The sequence below is a fragment of the Myodes glareolus genome, chromosome 2 (genome assembly GCF_982192425.1).
Source record: "Myodes glareolus chromosome 2, mMyoGla1.1, whole genome shotgun sequence".
Classification (NCBI taxonomy): domain Eukaryota; kingdom Metazoa; phylum Chordata; class Mammalia; order Rodentia; family Cricetidae; genus Myodes; species Myodes glareolus.
The window spans coordinates 67,781,628-67,799,925 of NC_142027.1; the positions used below are offsets into that span (position 1 = coordinate 67,781,628).

The 18,298-nt window shown below is 39.7% G+C and overlaps 1 protein-coding gene across 5 annotated transcripts in view; it reads right to left on the reverse strand.

The window, feature by feature from the left end:
* Positions 1–18,298, reverse strand: part of Znf148 (zinc finger protein 148) — a 127,460-nt gene that overhangs the window by 95,468 nt on the left and 13,694 nt on the right. Inside the window, exon 1 of one of the 5 annotated variants that reach the window (XM_048454099.3) lies at positions 15,247–15,293. The exons of 2 other annotated variants lie outside the window; for them this stretch is intronic. The gene's annotated coding sequence lies outside the window, so the exon portion shown is untranslated. Of the gene's footprint in view, positions 1–4,845; positions 4,868–9,025; positions 9,151–15,246; positions 15,294–18,298 lie in introns of those variants that run through there. 2 more of the 5 variants (XM_087901312.1, XM_048454102.3) reach the window with 2 other exon arrangements.

Below are 18,298 nucleotides of genomic sequence, written 5' to 3' on the forward strand. Positions count from 1 at the left end.
AGCCTGGTCTACAACAGCTAGTTTCAGGACAGGTTCCAAAGCTACAGAGAAACCCTGTCTTGGAAAAAAAATACAAAATAAAAAAGAACAAAATTACATTATCAATAGAGATCCTGGATTTAAAAGATAAGGGAATATTGCAAATAGTTTTATGCTCTGAAATTTGACCCCTGGTTCTGAGAACTGCTACCAAAACTCAATCAAGAAGAAAGTAATACTGTCTTGAAAAGTTAAAAAGAGAAAAGAAAAAGAAATAATAATATATAGTTATATAACATTCAAGAAAACTGGGTTCTTGAAAAGTCTATCGCCACAAAAATCTCAAAGCTAAGATGGGTTCACTAGTTATTTCTATCTAATAGTTAGTTAATGAAAAATTGAATCCAAATGTTCACTTATTTTTCCCAAAACAGAGAGGGGAATGCAGTGACTTTGAGGCCAGCCTGGCCTACACAGTGAGTTCTAGCACAGCTAGTGCTACACTGAAAGATTTAAAAAAAAAAACACATTAGTACTATTGAAATTAAAACAAGACAAACATACCACATAAAAAACAAGTCATATCACTTATAAGTATACACGAAAAAATCCTCACCAAAATATTAGTACACCATAACCACCAACACATAGGATTGTGAACCACAGCCAAATATAAGTCATTTCAGAAATGCAAAGTTGGTTAACTCTGAAAAAAAAAAATCAATGTAATATGCTGTTCTGGTTATTTTTTGTCACCTTGACACAAACCTAGGCATATTTGGGAAGAAGAACCGCAACTGAAAAGATGCCTCCATCTAAATTGCCTGTAGGCATGAGTCTATAGGACATTTTCTCGATTAATGATTAATGTGCAGGCCCAGACCATAGGAGAAGGTGCCACCTGGGCAGGCGGTCCTGAGTTGTTTAATAAAAGCAGATCAAGCAAGTCATAAGGAGTAAGACAATAAGCAGCATTCCTCCAAGGTTTCTGTTTTAGTTTCTTCCTCCAGGTCCTGCCTAGACTTCCTGCCCTGACTTCCCTCAGTGATGGCGTTATAACCCGAGAGTTCTAAGATTAAATAAACCCTGTCCTCCCCAAGTTGCTTTTGGTCATGGTACTTTTCACAGCATAAGAAAACTAAAACACATGCCACATCTAACCAATGAAGAATTAAAAGTCAAACTATTACTTTGAACAAATCATCTCAAGAAATAATCCCACACTAGTTCAGAATTATATATAGTAAAAGGTTATTTATTTAGAGGAGACTCCCAGATCACTGTCCTAGATCACAGTCCTCTGCACAAATGGGAAACAGGAACAGAGTCTAGAGCTGGAAGTGAGCAGAAGCTTTACAGCTGCATTTACAGTATAAGAGACCACGCCCATTGGGCTGGTATCAAAAAGACTACTGGCTGAAGGAGTGAAACGAACTCCCACAGCACCTCCTCCTGTTTAAATAAGAGAGCTCCAAACCCAATACAAAACTATATATACTAGGAACAGATATCAAGTATAAGATTAGAACTACAACCAGCATAAACAATATTAAGCAAGGAACACATCCTAATGTTTTAATAAACACTCCATCCTAAGGAGTCTAAGTCTTGTATTGGAAAAGGCTTGGCTAGATCATAAGAGGATGGTAACTATGAGCCGAGCAGTGGGTGGCACAGGCCTTTAATTCCAGCACTCAGGAGGCAGAGGCAGGTGGATCTCTTTGAGTTCAAGGCTAGCCTGGTCTACAAGAGCTAGTTCCAGGACAGGCTCCAAAGCTACAGAGAAATCGTCTTGAAAAACCAAAAAAAAAAAAAAAGAGGATGATAACTATGACTTTCTAATCTTCAACCCCATCGAAGGCCTAAGAAGTGAGATATTATTTGAGTAGGCAGGAAGTGCAATCAAGCAGTTTCCAAAATGTGCAGTAGATGACAGAAACAACTGGAGCAAACAAGCTTTACAGTTGCATTTACAGTATAAGAGACCACGCCCATTGGGCTGGTATCTTGAAGATTATTGGCTGAAGGAATGGAAGGAGCTCCCACAGCAAATATTGAAAATTTTTAATGAAATTAAGTACCTTTGTGTATTCACACACACAAACTAGAAACAGAACAGGCTGATCAAATTACTGCAATCAAATAAACACTGTCTATCAGAAAGCCACAGTTAATATTATACTTAAAGCTAAAATAGTAAATGTTTCTCCCTAAGATCAGAAATAAGACAAGAATGTCTGCTCTTGCTACTTCTAGAAAGTGTTGCTATAGAGGAATTTAGAACAATTAAGAAAACTAAGTAAAAAGTATTAATGTTGTAAAGGAAGTAAATAGCTATAGGAGGCAAGCTCTAGAAAACATGTCTAAAGAACCCACTAAAAAATACTAGGACTAATGAATTCAACAAGGTTGTGTGTGCAACAAAACTACAACAATCAGGCTGGGAACATAGCTCAGATAGTAGAGTCCTTGCCTTGCATGCATTCAGCCCTGGTTTTGATCTCCAGCACCACACAAACTAAGCATGGTGGTGCATGCCTATAATCCCATCACTTGGGGAGAAGAGGCAAGAGAATCAGAAGTTCAAGATCATTCTTGGCCACCTAGTGAGTTCAAGGATACCCCAGACTCTATCTCAACAACAAACAAACAAAAAACCCTGTTACGTGTCTGTATTAGCTAAGGATGGAGTTCAGCAGTACAAGACTTGTGCAACATGGAACCGTGGGGGGGGGGGGGGACTAGAATGGCATTTATAAATCAGGCACAGGCTTGTTGTTATCCTAGTGCTCAGGACCTGAGGCAAGGGGGCTAAAAAGTTTAAGGCCAGCCTATATTAATAAGTTACAGGCCAGCCTGGACTACATAGTGAAATTACATCTTACATGAGAAGTCACAAATGTACCACCAAAAGGTATAAAAAGTGCCTATAAAATACCAACTTACAGAGTTAACAAAACAGATACTTTCAACTGAAATTACAAAACATGACTGAAAGGAATTAAGAATGATCAATACAGATATCTGTTATTTACAGATCAGAAACTTTAGTACGGTTAAGATGAATACTTTACTAACTCATCTACAGATTCAATGCAACTACTACATAACGGCTTGCAGCTTGCGGATACAGCACACGTTTATGGCAAGGCTCTGGATTCAACCCCCAGCGTGCTTGCCACTACCACCATTCCTTAGAGGCTTACACAGAAAACCTGAAGCCATCAATCTCCTGGGGGAGAAAGAAGGAAAGATTCATAACACATCAGTTGTTTCTTGGATATGACCCAAAAAACACATACGCAAAAAACCAAAAAACAGACAAGTGAAACTATATGAAACCAAAAGGATTCTACTGAGCAAAGAAAACAGTCACGTGAAAAGGCACCCTGTGAAATGCAGAAGATATGCAAACCGCATCTGATGAGGGGAACATCTAACCTACAGAACAAAGTCCCACAACACTCCCACAAGTCATTACCTGGTTTTACAAGCAAACAAAAGCACACATTAAAACACCAGGCGGTGTTTAATCCCAGAACTCGGGAGGCAGAAGCAGGCAGATCTCTGTGAGTTCTAGGCCAGCCTAGTCTACAGAGTGAGTTCCAGGACAACCAAGGCTACACAAAACTCTTTATCTTGGGTGGAGGTTGGTGGGGCGGCACCATAAAGGGAGCTGGTGAGATGGCTCAGCAGGTAGGAGTGCTTGCTGAGACCCCCAACATCCACACTGGCAGCTCAAAACTGTCTGTAACTCCAGTTCCAGGGTATCAGCTGTCTCTTCTAGCCCTCACCAGTATGTGTGCACATATGTACAAACATGCATACGCACACACATACAAAGAAAGAATAAAATCCTTTTTAAAAACCATGAAAAGACACTTGACAGCCATAATCATAGGAAAAGTTAACTTTTAAAAAAAATCACACCTAACTATTACCTCACACCTATTAGGATGGCCATGATCAAAAAAAATTAAAATAAAATAAAATGTTGAGAGAAAAAAAATTGAAAAACTTGTGCACTACTAATGGGAATACAAAATGGTAACAGCTACTATGGAAAGTTTATAGAGGTTCCTCAAAACAAAATCACACCACAGTAATCCTACTTAAGGATATTTACCAAAAAGAACAAAAATCAGCTCCCAAGGAGGTATTTAAACATTCTTCACAATAACTAAAATGTGGAAACAAGCCAAGTGAATATTAATAGATAAAAAAGAAAACATGTATGATATGGGCCAGTTCTTAACCTGGGACAGCAGTAAAGGCACCAGCCATCAAGCGTGACAACTTGAGCTCCATTCCTGGAGTCCACGTAGTAGAAGAGCCAATCCTGCAAGTAGTCTCTGACCTCCATATGTGAGCACAGCACGCATGTACAAAACTAATGTCAAAATATAAAGTGTTGTATAAACATACAATGAATTATTTAGAGCTTAAAAAGGGGGATTCAACATGGACAAGTCTTGAGAACAAAATGATACAAAATAAAGTCAGCCACAGAAGGTCAGATAGCGTATGACTCCACCATGAGGAATCTCAAGCAACCACAGAAGTGAGGCAGAGTGCATGCAAGTTGCCAGAGACTGAGGACGTAAAAGTTAAGAGTTATGTTGCATGGGTCTAGAATTTCAGTGATTAAAAAGCAAAACGCTTCTGGGCTCTGCTTTACAACACTGCTTCTAGTTAATTTCATGCTTAAATAAAATTTAGAGAGCACTGATCTCATACTATGTATTTTTAAAACCAAAAATCTTGTGTTGAACTTCAAAGGTACCATCAAGAAAGTGAAGACAATTCTTACAGGGAGAAGTATGTACAAACCATGTCACAATATTCAGAATATACAAAGATTCTGACCTTTGTCACCAAGAAGTATGGGAGAGATTTCTCCAAATTCTGCAGCAGATACTAGCTGGGTATCTGTGTTGGTTGGTTTCTGTCAACTTGACACAAACGTAAACATATCTGGAAAAAGGAAATCTTAGTTGAAAAAAATGCCTCCGTAAGATTGGTCTGTATATGGGCAAGCCTATATGGTACTGTCTTGATTAATGACTGATGTGGGAGAGAGGCTTCCCCACTTGGCAGCTGGTCCAAGATTGTGTAAGAAAGCAGACAGAGCAAGCTGTGAGGAGCAAGTCAGTAAATAGCACTCCTCCATGGTCTCTGTCAGTTCCTGCTTTCATATTCCTGCCCTGACTTGAGAGTTAGAAGGTGAAGTAAGCCCTTTCCTCCCAAACTGTTTTCAGCCACGGCATTACATTGATCTTTAAATTAACTCAATCTGGAGATAAGTTGTTTCACCTTAAAATGCCAATTATGACCCTCAGGTTGGTAAACTTAATGCTTATGATGAGCCTGCTATAAATCAGGGTTTCCATGAACCCCACATTTCCAATTAATTTGCCTGAGCTTCTCACCAAACTCAGAAAAACACAATCATTGGCCTACTACAAAAGATAAGCAAGAGATACCAAGGAACATCAGAACACATATGTACAAGGAACATGGGAAGAATGGCCTTGCTTCCACACCCTCTTCAAGCACAACATGCTCTAGGAACCTCCTCCCCAAGTTGAGCTATCCAGAATCTCCCCAAACTCAATTTTTTGGGCTTCAAAAGGAGGTCTCACTAAGTATGCATAAATTATTATACTACTGTCCAATGATAATCTTGTCAACTTCTGTTCTTCCCCTCCTTGGAACACCCAGATCAGCCTAACTATACTCAATAAATACAAAAGAAACTCATTAGAGATTCCAAACATTTTAGGAGTTACATGCCAGGAAATGGATAAAGCCCAAACACACATTTCACAATACCACACAATTAAATAAAACTTCACACCCACAAAGAATGCTATAATCAAAAAAGCTGTTCCCAGTCTGGCATGGTGGTACAACCCTTTCACCCTAGCACTAGGGAAGTTGGAGTAAAAATATCCTAAATTAGGAGCAAGGGCTACTCTGGAGGAGAGGGCACTCAGGTGATATTGGCAAGATGTGGGAAAACTGAAGAGTTCATACAGGCTAATGGAAATGTAAAATAGTAAAGCTACTTTGGGAAAGGTTGCAAGTTCTTAACTGATTAAATATTGAGATGGCACAATACTCAACAATTCTACTGCATGGCATATACACAAAAGAACTGAAAGCAAATGCTTACACCAAAATCAGGTAGAGATGTAGCTCAGTTGTAGAGAACCTGTCAAGCCTCCATTTAATATTAAAAAAAAAAAAAAGTCTCTTTTCAGCAGAGTATAGTGGTGCATGCCTTTAATCCCAGAGGAAGCAGGTGGGTGGATCTCTGAGATCAAGTCAAGCCTGATTCAAGCCTGAATCAATCAGGCCTATATAGTGAGACCCTGTCTCAACAAACAAAAGAGGGAAAGTGTCAGGAGGTGGCCTGGGAAACCTCCTGTGGCCAAATTGCTTACAGAGTTCAGATCCCCAGAACCCAACACAAATAAGTAAAAGAGTGGGAAAAAGGCATAGCAGCTCACCTGTAATTTCAGTCTCAAAAACTGAAGACTGGAGACCGGGTCCTACAGCAAGCTAGTTATGAGCTCTTGGTTTGACTAAGAGAATCTGCCTTAAATATTAAGGTGGAAGAGTGATCAGGAAGATTTCAGATATCAAGATACATATATGGCCACTAACATGCAATTATGCACATACACATTGCATACACAAAGAGAAAAATTACTCTGAAAAATATGGACACATATATTCGAAACAGAATTATTCATAATAACTAAAAAGTCTAAACAACCGAAGTGCTGATTAGTTCATAGACAAAATGTAGTATGTTCACACAGGCTACTACTAATCCATTAAAAAGTAATTAACTACTGATACATCCTACTCATGTAAGAGCGTACTAAACAGGACCTAGAAAACCATCCATTTTATGATTCCAATAAAATGGGCTGTGGTGGCACAAGCCTTTAATCCCAGCACTCAGGAGACAGAGGCAGGCAGGTCTCTGAGTTCAAGGCCATCCTGGTCCATACAACAAGTTCTAAAACAACCAGGATTATACAGAGAAACTGTCTTGAAAAACTAACAATAATAATAATTAATAAAATGTTCAAAACTGACAACTCCTAGAAGCAGAAAGACTAGTAACTGCCAGAGGCTTAGAGGAAGAAATAAGGGCAGTTTCTTTTTAAGGTAGTGAAATAGTCTAAATATTTTATATGCTAAATATTCTAAAATTGATTACAGTGATGACACACAGTCTTGGGAATAAAAACCATATTGCTCTTTTAAAAAGATGAAATATATGGTATATTAGAACTACCTCAAATTTGTTTAAGAAAAACTCAATGGTGCTTACAATGTGAGGTCTAAATAAACAGAAATCGCTGTTCACTGAAAGTCTACATAATAAAGTAATTCATTCCAAACTCAACTACAGGCTTATTAAATTTCTATAAAGCTCCTGGTCAGTGACTGAAAGTCTACATTACAAAACAATGTATTACAAGCTGAATTATAAGCTTACTGAATTCCTATCAAGTTTGTGGCAAGATACAGCTATTATTGAGATTCTAATATTTATATGAAAGCCAGGCAGTGGTGGCACGTGCCTTTAATCCCAGCACTTGGAAGGCAGGGGCAGACAGGATCTCTGTGAGTTCAAGACCAGCCTGATCTACAGAGTGCATTTCAGGACGCTCCAAAGCTACAAAGAGAAACCCTGTTTCGAAGAACCAAAAAAATAAACGGATGGATGGGTGGGTGGACGGACGGATGAATTTTATATGAAAAGTCAAAGGCCTCAAAAAAGTTGTAATAATCTTGACCAGTGATAAAATGGAAGGAAGCATTCTGCCTTCTAAGACCACACAGTTATGGCCCAGGCAAGTCAGGTCCTCAAAGCCATGAAAGACACAGATCAGCTAACAAATCAGAGTGCACAAAAGTAGGAAATACACGTTCAACTGATACTGAGAAAGGCAAACACACTTCACCTGAGAAAGAAATGTCTTTTTTAACTAATAGGGCTAAAACAACTGGGCACCTAGAGGGCAAACAAAAGCGACCTCTAAACCATACAACCACATCTTAAATTCAAAAGCAATCGTGAATTTAAATATGAATCACAGAACTACAGAATTCATAGAAGATGACACAGAGGCAAACCCTGAAACTGAAGCAAGGGGCTCTTGAACTTGGTACCATGAATTAAAATAAATCAGACCTTATCAAAATTGGAGACTGTGTTGATATGAAGTCTCTAAGATTATTTTAAAAAGCAGTCTATGCTGCTCATAGATTCAAAGAAAATATTTTCAAAACACACCTAACAAAAGTCTTAAATAGACAGGTGGCGGCATAGCCTTTAATCCTAGCACTGGAGAGGCAGAGGCAAAAGGATCTCTGAGTTCAAGGTCACCCTGGTCTACAGGGAGTGTACCAAGAAAGTCTGGGACACACAGAGAAGCCCTGGCTTGGTGGGGAGAGGGGAGAAGGGAGAGATCTCAAAACTCAATAGTAAATAAGCAAATTATTCTGACTGAACAAGATATTTCACCAAAATGTTAAAAAAGTGTGAGCAGAATACAAACATGGAAAGATGTCCAAAACTATCAGCCACCACAGGCAGTACACACAGCACACAACTCGGCATCTCAGCCTTGGACATTCACTCTAGAAAAAAAGGAAAGCTTTTATTTACACAAAATCCTCACATTTCCTATACAAATGTTCACTAAGCCTAGGTTTAAATGAAGAACTCGACCATCCCTCAAGACTAGAGCGAGGGCTCAGCAGATAAGAGCACTGGCTCAGTAAAACTGAAAAACCACTCGTCCTGTAATCCCAGCCCTGTGAGGGGTGGGGAAAGGATTGCTGGCCTGACAGCCTAGCTCCAGGTTCAGCAAAAGACCCTCCCTGTCTCACCGAAACAGGACAAAAAATAACAAGAGTGTTAGTCCTCCCTCTGGCCTCCGTACGTACACGCACACACATACACCACACACAACGAGCTCAAGAGGTAAAAGGTTAGACAAATTATCTTACCACTACATACCATTCTGGAAATGGCAAAACCACAGAGCTAGGGAACAGGCTGCCAGGAGTGAAGGGACTATCACAGGGTGTGGACTCTGTGGTAACTCAAGTTTTCTATCTTCATTGCAGTGGCTATATAAATTTCTACATAAGGAAAATGGCACAAAATTATACATACATACATAATTAGTATAGGTCTAAGAATTATAAAAACTACAAATTTAGTAGTCTTACTAACCATAAAGTACCATGTCAATTTTCTGGGTTTGGTGACCTATAAGATGTCTAGATGAAGAAAGCATAGCATTCTCCCCCACCTACCCGACATGGACCACATGGCGACCATGGCTGCTTCACCAAGTTCCAGCATTGTAACACTGCAGACCACCCTTCTCCAGCACCTTTGTACTTTTATTTTTAATGATTCTTACCATTACTGCCCTTCCCTTTGGGAAGTTTTGTATGGGCTTTGGTAAAGGATGAAAATGTGTAGAATGATAGCCTAACAGAATAATTCTTTATATATATTAATATACAGCATATATAATATTTACATAATTATGTATTATATGTATTTATATATAATATATAATATTTACATAATAATTATGTTATATATGTATGTATGTATATGTGTGTGTATATATATACACACACACACACACACAGTGTTCAGCTTCCATGCATGCCTGCAGGCCAGAAGAAGGCACCAGATCTCACTATAGATGATTGTGAGCCACCATGAGGTTGCTGGGAATTGAACTCAGGACCTCCGGAAAAGCAGTCAGTGCTCTTAACTTCTGAGCCATCTCTCCAGCCCCCAGAATAATGGTTTGGGGGGAAAAAAAATCCCCACCACTGTGGAACCAGAAATTCCATTGTATCCTCCTAATTACACCAAGAACAGGAAAGTTAGAGATTTACTGGACATACCTGATCCCAAGGAAAAAATGCCGACAGTTCAGATCCAGAGCCTGAGGCCATTAAGGACAAGTTAATAAATACAGAGAAACCAGAATGGTACGGTACAATGGGAAAAGAGAAAGACATCAGGACCTTTTGGGAGCATTATAAGGAGAACAGGCCCACATAGTAAGACTAAGAAACTGTACTAAGTGTCTGCTCCCCAGAAGTCCTTTCCTCAAGGTCAGACATTTAAATAGGGCCTCCATCCCTTTAGGGGCTTGAAGAAAGTTTCTGCTTGATAAAGCAGCCTACTTATCTCTAAGAAGAGGAACTTGTGGTCCTGCCTATTGTCAAGGTCAAGACTAGCTTTCTCAGCCCTGGTCTCAAGTCACACTCCAGCCCCTTGTCTCCGTTTAATCCTATGTTCAACTAACTATACAGTATAAAAAGTGTAGTCTCTTTTCAATTAAACGCTATAGGCAGCCATCCCTATTCATTCTCAGTTCATGTGTGTTGTGTGCCCACACCACCACTCCCCGCCAACTCCACACATCCTCTTTGGGACCCGAAGCCTCGCCCCCTGCAAAAGCAGCAGGTCTCCAAACATTTTTCTTTTTCTTTCTTTCTTTTTTTTTTTTTTTTTTTTTTTTGAGACAGTATCTCTGGATGACCTGAAAATTGCTGTGTAGTAGACCAGGATGGTCTTGAACTCACAGAAATCTGCTTGCCCCTGCATCCTGAGAGCTGGAATTAAAGGTGTACACCACCAATCACACCCAGTTGCACAGCCTTCTATATTAATTTTGCCACTTCCTATAATTTTCCAAAATAAAATTATCTTAAAAATAACAGGAGCTGTAGGACTAACAGGCTTGGCAAATAAAAAAGTTTTCACTTGCTTTTTTTAAGAACCTGAGAGTTTGATCCTTGAGACCCAAGAGGTAGGAAGAGAGATCAGACTCCTTACAAACTGTCCTTTGACCTCAACAGGTAAATAAACCAGGGCACATGGGTGTACACTCAAGCACACACACAATAAACAAGTGAATGAACAAAATACTAAAAGGAGAAATAGGGACGGATGGACCAGAGTTTGCAGCACAACCATTCGGACTGGAGTTCGGATACCAGCACCTATGTAACCGGCCTCAAATACCTATTAACTTCAACTACAAGGACCTGGCATGCTCCTCCAGCCTCTGCTCCTGTACAAGCATTTGCATCCATGTACTCATGTGCACGTCTACTCACAAGACTACGACTACATGCACAAGTAAGCAGAATCTTTTAGAGAAATGAAAGGGTAGAGCACAGTAAAGGTGGAGTCTGCATGAAACAAGAACAGCCAACAGCCTAGGCTTTGCTTTCCTCTATTTAAATGTCTATAATAAAATACTAATAAAAATGTAAGAAAGCCATTCCATCTACAAATGAAAGTATTAACTCAACAGTTTCTCTTGTTTTTTCTTTTTCTAACATGCATTTCAATTCTGTAAAACATATGTGTTTTTATACGATGATTTTTGGACTGACTCAGTAGGTAAAGGCGCTCACTGTAAAGTTGACAACCTGAGTTCAAACCCTAGAAACCAGGCAAGAACTGATTTACACAAAGCTGTCCTCTGCTCTCACACACACCATGGTACCTCACACATACAACATATCATGTACACTTACACAATAATAATTTAATTTAAAAAATAAAGTAATGTCGGGCAGTGTGGCACATGCCTTTAATCTCAGCACTCAGGAGGCAGAGGCAGGTGGATCTCTGTGAGTTCAAGGCCATTCTGGTCAGGACAGCCAGAGCTACACAGAGAAACTCTGCCTCGGAAAAAAAAAACCTAAAAACATAAAATAAATTAATACAAAACAATTTTTAGCAGGTTAAGTTCAATTAATGACTTGTATTTTGTCCTTTTCCTTTGTGTGTGGGGGAGGTCTTGTTTCTTTGTTGGAACTGTTTATAAGCAACATGGGGAGGGGGGTTGAGCATTAAGAGGACCCTACTGATACTTCCTCCTCTAACAGTACACTGATTACAAAATGTGAAAATAGTTCACCTAAATATCCAACTTATGTTCTACCTAACTACATTTATGAAGATTCCAAAAAAAATTTTCTAAAATTAACTGAAAGAGACCCTGCAAGGCGGGATGTAGATTCAACACACCAGTCATTATTACAGTGATCCTCATAAAAAAGAACAAAAATGGATACGCTCAAAGATGTTTTAATAACTAGCTGCGTGTTAGGAGTTTTGTCTACTAAACTCAGCATGTTAGCATGTATCTGTAACCCCAGCTGCTCAGAAGAGCGGGAGGACATACAGTCAGGGCTGTCTGGGCCTAGAAGCTGGAGACCTGCTTTATATAAGAGCCAACAAAAAGAAAAGGAGGGAGGAAGGGAGAAGGGGGAGGAGAGGGGATGAGAGAGAAAAGGAAAGGAGAAGAGAGGAGAGGAGAGAGAAAAGAGCACAGAGAGAAGGAAGGAAGGAATTTTTGCCTAAGTAAAAATTAACTATAAGTGATCTTGTTTTAAAATTGTGTACAGTTTTTTTAAAAATATTTTGGACATTTTTTAAAAGTAGCTATAAGGGGACTGGGAGATGGCTCTGCAAATACAGTCCTTGCCATGGCAGCGTGAGGACCTGAGTTTGGATCCTGAGCACCCAGGTGCAATGGTGCACATGTAAGGAAAATTTCCCCAGTGAGGAAAGGCAGATTCCTAGAGGTCACTGTCAGCCAGTCTAGCCAGATTCAATGAGAGACCTTGTCTCAAAAAATGAGAGCATTCAAGAAAGGCACCACATGAAAATGCAGGCACACAAACAAAATGTTAAAAGTAAATATTGAAATTTATAATGATTATAATTTGTTGAAAAGTTCAACAAATATACATGAATATGAAAAAGTAATTCAATGGATACTAAAAAAGATTACTTCTTGTCATGCAAGTGTTTAAGTTTTTTAATTTGATTACTTTAATTATATCAAGATACTACTCTTTCCCTTGGTGATGGTTAAAAGTAATTTCAATCAAATAAGTTAATTAAAACTAAACCATATATAAAATAACAAAAGGCAAGCTCTGCTTTCTCTATGGGACCCTGCACAAGTGCCAATATTTCATTATCTACAAACCAAAGAAGTGACACTTACTACACGTTCAGCTCCAAAATCTTGTATTCTAATACACTCTACCCATGATCCTGAGGACTGCTCTGGGGAAGGATCAGCCATGCATACGGTGCTGACAAGTAGTTCATTACACTCTAAGTACCTTCCACAGACAAACATTTGGATGGATGATTATTTTTCACAATTTCTCAACCATTTACTTCTTATAGAGGCTGTCATGTGCATTGTAGCATATTTAACATCTATCAACCAAAACTAGAAGAATCTCCTAGCAAGACAACAACAACAACAAAAAACCTGCAGACATTGTCAAAATCATCTCTGGTTTGAGAACTAATATACGAAATGTAAATGTCTCTAGGCCTTTTGAAAAGGGGAAAGACAGTGACTCTTTTGTTACATAGTTGGAAAGACATTAGAGAGGCTAGGAACATCTTCTAGCAAAATTAAAATACCTAATTGTAACTACTAGTTTTGTATGCTCAATTAGAAACATCACCCACAAATGGTGGCACACACCTTTAGTTCCAGCACTGGAAAGGCAGAGGCAGGCAGATCTCTGAATGGGAGGCCAGTCTGGTCTACACAGGAAGACCTAGGACTGCCAGGGCTCCACAGAGAAAGCCTGTCTTAAAAACTAGAAAAGACCATTAACCAAATACTACTGTATGGCTACTGTAGAAATGAGAATAACAACATATCAAGCTGTGGGAGAGACAGGAGAGATGGTTCCACAGTTAAAAGCAGTTACTGCTCTACCACAGGACCCAGGTTCAATTCACAGCATCCACATGACAGCTCACAACTGGTGTAACTCCAGTTCCAGAGGATCTGAAACCCATGTCTGGCCTCTGGGGACACTGCACACATGTGGTGCACAGATACGCATTCAGGCAAAACATCCATACACATTAAAATTAAATTTTTTAAATTAATTTAATTTTAAATTAAATTTTTTAAATTAAAAATCACTTGTCCTTAAAAGCTGTGCGAGACATTCATAAACATTTCTATCTGTGTCTTGTTAAGCATCCTCAATAAAGAGGTCCAAGGCTTTGTTTTCATTTTTATTTTGAGACAGTCTGGCTACGTAGGCCAGACTCACCTGGAAGTGGTAATCCTCCTCCTAGCATCACAGGCCTGTGCCACGGCAGAGCAGGTTTTAAACTGAAATGACTGTTAACACAATTCCTCTTCTCCCTGGCATTCTGAAAAGGCTAAGCATTTAGGTTACTTGTAACCACTGAGAATATGCACATGAAAAACATTTCCTTGCAGTTAAATGCCACAAGCATCTGTATTGATCCATTTAATCAAATACAAATGCAGCATAAATCCCATAAAAGGAATTACACTAAGGAATATTCTCAAGGCCTTTAAGTTTTTAAAGAAAGGGCAAAGAAACCCCATGCAAATAAATTACACTTAAGATTATACAATTCAACAATAAATTAAACATTGCCACATTCATCTTCTCAGTTTTTTAATGCTACTATAAAACCAACTTGGCCACATTTCCCTCCAAACAGATAAATAGCCAGTTTCATTAGTCTATTCTTGGATAGGTCACCAGACTGGGAATAAGAGACCCAGAGTCTATTCCCAGCTGCAAAGCACACTGGGAATCTCAACAAAGTACTCCCTCAGGTTGAGGTTCTACACTCATACCATGCTGATAATACTATCCAGAAATGGCAGAGAAAACCCAGGGTTGCCTTCGACACCCAAAAGACAACTGCAAACATACTTTTAGATGTATTAGTTCTAAAATTCTGTTTAACTTATTTATGGTAACAATCAACACATTTGAAATTTCAAAAGTATGTACTTTTATCATTGCTCTCCACAAAATTAGTTAAGTCTTTTTCAAAGTTCTATATGTGAAACTGAACAAGTCATAATTATTATATAAAATAATGACAAACACAAGTCAGAGGGGCAGGCTTTCAGTTTGCATTTCCTAACTTTAGTCTACTATACACGCAGCCGTTCTCTGTCACTGTAAAAAGTACTTCGCAGTCTGGAGAGCAAAAGTTTGCCCCACAGCCTAATCCTCAGAAAGATCTCAGGAGCGGTCTCACCACTAACCACGCAGGTTTAACTAGCACAGCCAACATAAGGACTGCGGCACACATATTCCGCCCAACTCCAAGTTTTAAACAAAGTTGTCTTGCAGACCAAGTTCCAGTCTGACCTCACAAACCATAAGCTGTAAGCACAGTGCAGCCAGCAGGAGAAGCAGCAGCCCCTGGCCCCGGCAGCCCCACTGCAACACTGACGACGACGCACACCGGCAGATCGGCCCCGCCGCCCGCCGAGCCGATCCGGAAGCAGCACGGAGAGGCCTCGGGCGCACGCGCTCCGCACAAAGGCTCCTCCTCCCAGATCCCTTGGCTTCTTTGACCGCCGCCAAGGGGCCTGGGCCGCTAGCGCGTGGATCCCACAGTCCGGCGGCTTGCCTCGGCTACATTCTGCCAGGCTTCCCAGATCTGTACAGAGCTCCAAAATCCTAGGGGACTTGAGGACTCCCTATTCCCGGGTGGCTAAAATGAAAAGTAAGGCTCCTGGAGTCTTGGAAAGAACCTGCAACCCTACAAACTGCAGTCCGCCGTCAAAAGTTCCCAGACACACGGTAGAAAACGGACAGCCTTCAATAGGAAACTTTTCAATAACTTTAGTCCTTCCTCTTACTGGTTCTTCTCTATCCCTTAATTTACTCATTTTAGTCTTCCCTCACTCTAGTCTTACATAAGAGCTGTATTTTCCTTAAAGAATTTTTCTCTAACCCATCTTTCCACTTATTCTTGAGTTTACCTAACAAGTTTTCTAAATCTCTTCCAGGACACTCCCACTTGGCTATTCAAAAATCTCACCTAATTTTAACTTTTATAATTTGTACCAGCTCCTACCAAATAACTCATAAAATAGGCTCCTGCTCAGTCACTCATTTTTCTGGTCTGGTCCCTCATTCTCTCAAAGCTAATAATCCCAAGCCTAAAACATTCGTATTCTGTGAAACTATTCCAGAAAGGTCACTTAAAAAAATCATTTTCTAGTACAGTAGGCAATACTAGGGATAGAATGGAACCTACAGCAGGAATTCTACACAAGCACTTCACCACTGAGCTATGTCCCAACCACTATATCTCCAACTCAGCCTTCAACAACCTAACATCAATCTTTAAAATCTTTAAAAATATTCTCTAAAAAGTCATTTGAACCACTCATCCCCCAAAGCCACATAAAGGTGGAGAGAGGTGGCTTCACAAGGCTACCCTCTGACCTCAATATACAACACACACATACACTAATAAGTACTTTTTTAAAATCATCAAATCCTTGACAGTACAAAGGAAAAGGTGACAGAAAGTAGTATCTGGCAGTATCTCCACAGAACTGGACAGGCTAAGTTTGGGAGCAGAGATGCAAGCAAAGTAGGAGCTGAGCCTGGGTCTTAAATACCATCAATGACGGCGAGTATATGGAAGAAAATAAAGGAGTTCTTTTTAGGTGGCAAAGTTTCTACTTAAACTATATTTTGTCATTGAGATTAGCAAGTCAATGCCTTCAGAGCTGCTCAATAGATAAGTAAGACTAGAATATACATGCACAAAATTGTCAAAAAAAAACTAGAAATAACCCAAGAAAACATATTTAGAACTGTGTGGGGGAGACGTCTATACATTGGTAACTAATGAGAGGAAAAGCTAACTCCTAAAACTAAGACAGCAAATGACGTCAGTGAGGTATGAATGCATAGACTCAGCTGCTGGGTAGAGGAGGGTTCTAACACAGAAGGGTAGCAGTTTGGGGCCAGCCTAAGGAAACATAAGACTGGCTCTTATCCAGAAAACAAAGAAAAAAGACTGGAAATGAGAGAAAAGGCATAACACACTAAGGGAGCCTTTCAGGTTCTTCAACGAGATGTCCTTCTGTCTACCCTGCTTCTCCCGCGTTTGTACTGAATCTCGCTATAGACAGCAGTGTTTTCCAGGCAGCATGTCTTCTCCACATTTGTTCTCCTGCAAGCTACTCTTCTTTCCCCTCCTCACTTTAAGCATCTGACATCCTCATTCATTTCCAGTCAGTTACCGCACTGTTGATACTCTGGCAGGGATGTGGCTCAGTTGCTAGGGTGCATCCCTGGCATGCACCTAACTCTGGTTTGACCCAAGCAGCACTTAAAACCAGATACGGGAGCACTCGGGAGGCAGAGGCAGGTAGATCTCTGTGAGTTCGAGGCCAGCCCAGGACAGGCTCCAAAGCAACAGAGAAACCCTGCTTGAAAAAAAAAACCACAAAAAAAAAAACCCACCAGATATGGTACATATCTGTACTGTAATCCTAGTACTTGGGAGGGAGAGGCAGGAGAATCAGTTCAAGCTCATCCTCAAAAAGACAGCAAATTCAATTTCAGCCTGGACTACTACTGGCAATTTCTCAAAAGGAAAAAAGGGGGAAGCGAGGGTGTCCATGCTCTACAGTCAACAAATACAAGCCTTTCATCTCCTCTTTGATATACTTTTACCTCATTTTATTTTTCTTTCTAATTCACATATCTCTCAGCTAAGTTTATCTGTATATTACATAGAAAAGGCTATGATTCTACAAGTGTTATTTTATACAGAAAGTCAAAGAATTGGTGACTATTAATAAATCGTCTATTTCTCTCAATCCCGTACCTCAAAAACAATCTGATATTTTCTTTCTTTCCTTTTTTTTTTTTTTTTGGCCTCCTGACCAGACTTCTGTGACCACTTCCTCTTCTCTCACACTTGCCCTTTCATACATAACCAGCTTCTCTAAAGTCCATTCTCCTACTCCTCTGGTGTGAGAAACTGTGAGTTTCGGGGCCAGCCTGGTCTACAAAGCAAATTCCATGACAGCCAGAGCTGTTACACAAAAAAAGCCCTGTCTCAGAGGGAAAACAAAAAAGAATAAGCAGAAACACATTAAATCTTCCACAATTTATTCTAAATCTAACTATCTATCCCATCAACTAATCTAAATTACTTCCATACTAAAATGCTTAATCCTATTCAAATACTCCAGTCCTTCCATGAAAGTCTCAGATCCACCTTTGTACCTATAATCCTCTTGACAGCTTCTAAAATGCAGTCTCTTCATCCATCTGTTACTTCCTGCCACCAATTTCAGAATAAGATACTCATCCTTAAAGTAAACGCAATTCCTACATCCACTGCTTCCATACTCTCCCAGCTCACTGAGTACACCTCCATGCATTC